Source organism: Elaeis guineensis, chromosome 6 (genome assembly GCF_000442705.2).
Source record: "Elaeis guineensis isolate ETL-2024a chromosome 6, EG11, whole genome shotgun sequence".
NCBI classification, from domain to species: domain Eukaryota; kingdom Viridiplantae; phylum Streptophyta; class Magnoliopsida; order Arecales; family Arecaceae; genus Elaeis; species Elaeis guineensis.
In genome coordinates this window covers 19,357,077-19,361,415 of record NC_025998.2, presented here as the reverse complement: position 1 = coordinate 19,361,415, position 4,339 = coordinate 19,357,077, and the positions used below count along the sequence as shown (strand labels likewise).

Sequence of the window (4,339 nt, the reverse complement as noted above, 5' to 3'; positions counted from 1 at the left end):
AACTAGAAATAAGTGGATAAGAATTAACTAAAATGTCTGCATTCAACATATGAGCTTGACTCAGATATGTTATGAAGGTCAAAGATCAGAAGAGGACCTAAAGTAATACAAATGAAATTCATGTATAAGGATTTAGTAAATTGGCAATGAAAACTGATGCAGCCTACAATAGGAATTATATGGTGAACAAGGATCAGCAGTGCCAATAACAGGCACTTGAGATAGGCTTGCTGCAATTTCATGGTTACACCACAAAAAAATGATCTTCCATGAAGAAGGATTAGACTCCCAATAATTAGATTCTAGTCCACAAGTTGAAAGAGGAAGAGAAGCATCAAGGTCCCAAACTTTTATACAATATCTAGTTCACTTAGTACAAGAGGCAGTCTTTAAAGATAAGAAAAGATAAAGATATTCATGATGGCACCAAATTGTAGAGCATCAGTATCCTAAAACCAAAACATCCAATCTAGACCATATACATGCAAGAAATAATGCATACCAAACAATCAAGGTTAAAACTCAACCTTCATTCAAAAATTTGATAAGTGTCCAACACTTTCTGCAAACATAGTGTGTGAACTTTAGATAACAAGATGAAATAAGATGGAATTTAAGCAAAGAGCCAAGACCAAATACACTTTGAAATAGTGCGGCTTAAATGTGCTACGTCTGGCAAGTGCGACCAAGCTCTATTGGTGAATGCATGATACATCCTTCATGAGACAGAGAGTGTGGTTACTTGATACAAAGATCACCATCTAGGGAGGATGATCAACAAATATCAACTGCATTAAAGAAGAGAATGTACAACAGCGAGGATTTCAAAGAAGCTACAAAGTTTCAAAGCCTCCTTCTAGCTAAACCTTCACCTTGAGGTAGCCTAAATGCAATCTAAAGAATTGGTAACTATCTTCACTTGGACCATCGATCTTGCATGCAGAAAGCATGGCCATAAGTTCGTTCACTTTATGGTGTTTAGATGTCTCCCTCGGAGATAAGACCCAAAACACCAGCAGCCAGAGACAAGCAAGCCCAATTCAGAAGTTGGGAGGAAAAGGAAGGGAAAGAGTTTTCTCACCAATAATGTTATAAAGCTGGAATCTGACTCTTTCCACCCTGCCCTCGAATCTGTAAGGTCAGCAGCTACCAAGCTCTAGGACAAACTTTGAAATTTGACAGCACTCGAGATTTGACAGCACTTTCGAATGACAGAGGACAAGTATGATGTCCTTCAGTAACTATCGGTTCAACAAAGATTGAGCTTGTGTTCTGCTAATTTGAATAGCAAGCTGGCAGACACACCATTATCCATAATAATCCCCCATTCTGTAACCATGAGCTCCCACTCTCCGCATCAACCTAACAAACATGTACCATGCAATCTGCCGGCACAAACAAAAAGAGTATCTAGGTATGGAAATTTCGCAAGATTTGTTGCTTCAAACTTTTCTAATAACTAAAATTGAAGCGTTATATATATATCATATCAAGTCTTGACCGCAACAATACAGAAACATATATTCAAGCCAAGTTACATTTATAGCACAAAGTAAAAGGAATATAAGAACCAAAAGAGTTAGATTATAAATTTAGAAAAAGAACTAACTATCGCACTTGCTATCAGAACATGGAAAATAGTAAACCGCCTACGATGAACGATCATACCACATAACATACACCTCCATCGATTTTCAAAAGAAGAGAAAAAGAAGAAGAAGGGCAAAATCATATCTTTAGCTTAATATTGCATGGGAAGCACGATCTAGAACCACGAAAATCTAGTTTTTCCCAAGATTTTTGTCAATATACCTACTCATGCAACGAAACCCAGTCAATTCCCCAAGTCCCAGCATCAGAGAGCCACCCAACATATCAAAATTAACATTAACGTAGAAAAGGAATGATGGAACTGGAAGTCACCAGAAGGCGCCTAATTTTTCTTATTATTGCTGTTATTCTTGTTGATCAGCTCATCCGGGACGACTTTGAGCAGCTTCCTCTGCGTCGACTTGGCGATCTTCTTCAAGGTCTTGGATTGGTAATCTTTTGGAGCTTCGTGCCCGTCCTCAGAGTGTTCTCCTGCTTCCTCTTCTCCCTCTCCTCTCTCCTCTTCCTCTTCTCCTCCTTGTTCCGCCGGATCTCCTCCTTGAGCTCCTCCTTTCGCTCCCGGAATGCCCGCTTCAGCTCCTTCTCCCTCCTCCGGAGCTCGAGGGAGGAGCCGTGGCGGGAGGCGCAATGGCGAACGCCCGTCGGGGGCGGGCCTGCATCCACTTCCGGCCGGAGACCTTGCCGGAGATCACACCGTCGAAGGTGGGCTGGCCAAAGGCAGGCTTATCCGGGTTCTCGACGGAGGGGAGGGCGGGCCACTTCGATGGCGGAGCATGGCATCCCCTGCGTCGCCACCGGCGGCGGCGTGGGGGTCGACGTCCATGGATTCGGGGCCATCGGATTTGGATCTCTTGCCCTTGTTCTTCTGGCCCCCGATTCCTTCGTCGAGGCACCGGAAATCGAGCACGCACGCCATGAGACGACAAGACGAGGGCTGGGGGAATAAGAGAATCCAGGCGACGCAACGAGGCGAGGCATTTCATTGTCGGGGCCCGTTCTTTCGCGGATAAAAAATTTATCTAAAAATTTATATTTTTTATATAAATATTTTTTTAAAATAATATTTTAATAAAAAATAATTTATTTATATTTTTTATATATTAAAAATAATTTAAAAATATATTATTCATATTTTTTTTATGTTATTAATTTTCTAATAAGTTGCTAAGATTTATTCATATTTTTTATAATATATCTTATATAAATATTATTATATATAATAATATAATATAATATAATATATTATGATATCATTATATCATAATATATTATATTATTTTATTATCATATATCATATAATAAGATATTATAATATATTAATATAATAAAATATATTTTATTATATAATATAATATATATTATATTATTATATTAGTATATATTATTATACATAAATATATTATATTATGATATATTATAATAATATAATATATAATAATTTATTATTATATTATTATATATTATTTTAATAATATATTATAGATTATAATATAATATATTATATTATGTTAATATCTTCTATTATTATTATAGTATTATAATATTATAATATAGTATATTTAATATTTAATATTATATTATAATAATATATTATATAAATATTATTATATTATAAGATTAAGAATATATTAAAATGTTTTTTTTTTTGATTAATAGGAAAAATTTTGAGATAGATAAGATTTTTTTATTTTTTGAATAAATATTATCCATAAAAAATAATTTATTTATTTTAAAAAATATAAAAATATGAGTAAGTTGATTAATATAAAATTGACCATCTTTCTGCGATATTTACTGGACAGATCGATAGAATTTTTAATCCGGAGCCTAGTCAAATGGCAGCTAGAGTCTTGATATGGGCTGTCTCTAGCTGAGCCCATCCCACTAATATCTTGGGAAGTTGATGATCAGTGGAAGGGCATTGAAATAAATCAATTACAACATTTCTATCCTATATGCCGTACCTTTGAACCGATAAGCGGAAATCCACTCACAACTAAGCACATCTATAAGATCTAATCACAAGTTTAAGTCCGCAAAACACATTTTTAATTGTCCCATTGGAAGAAAGATCGACAAGACGTTATGTGATAAATGTGAAGAACGGAAAAAAGAACTATATTAATAGGAATCCTAAATGCGCGAACAGTTAGCGCGCACCCAACTGTTTTGGAACAAAGAGATGAAAAATAAATATAAAACAAGTTAACACAAGTTACAACCTCAAATCTGCCATTCTACCTTCAATCAACCAGACACGAGAAAGAACTCCGGGCGGAAGAACGGACGCACTGACAAGACCCGACTCCTTCGACATTGAAAGTTATTTGACTCTTTGGACGTGCATCAGTTGCGTCACAAATAGAGCGGGTCTAGTATCAAAACTTCAAGTTTCGGAGAAAATTTTCCACGGTACTAGATAGAAGCTATAGAAGGACCAACTACAAGCGTCCACCCGAAATCAAGCAAGATAAAATAGTGGGAAAATTGTTTAATAGAAAAGAGGCAGAGAACATTTGCTTGGGTGCAGAAGCAAACCGAACAGCAAGCTAGATGCAAGGTGTCAGACCCGGGCTCCCGAACTAACAAAAGCGCATACTTCTTACTTTCTTTTTTCAAGTAATCCAAACCAGGCCTAAGAAAAGCTGACCTACCGTCCGTTTCAATGGTACATGGGTAAAGCTCGAGAATTCTCTTGCCAAAAAAAAAAAAAAAAAAAGCACGAGAA

The 4,339-nt window shown here is 36.1% G+C and overlaps 1 pseudogene; it reads right to left on the bottom strand.

Moving 5' to 3' along the window:
• Nucleotides 1-1,716: 1,716 nt before the first annotated feature.
• On the bottom strand, nucleotides 1,717-2,613 carry LOC105033778 (uncharacterized; annotated as a pseudogene).
• Nucleotides 2,614-4,339: the final 1,726 nt, after the last annotated feature.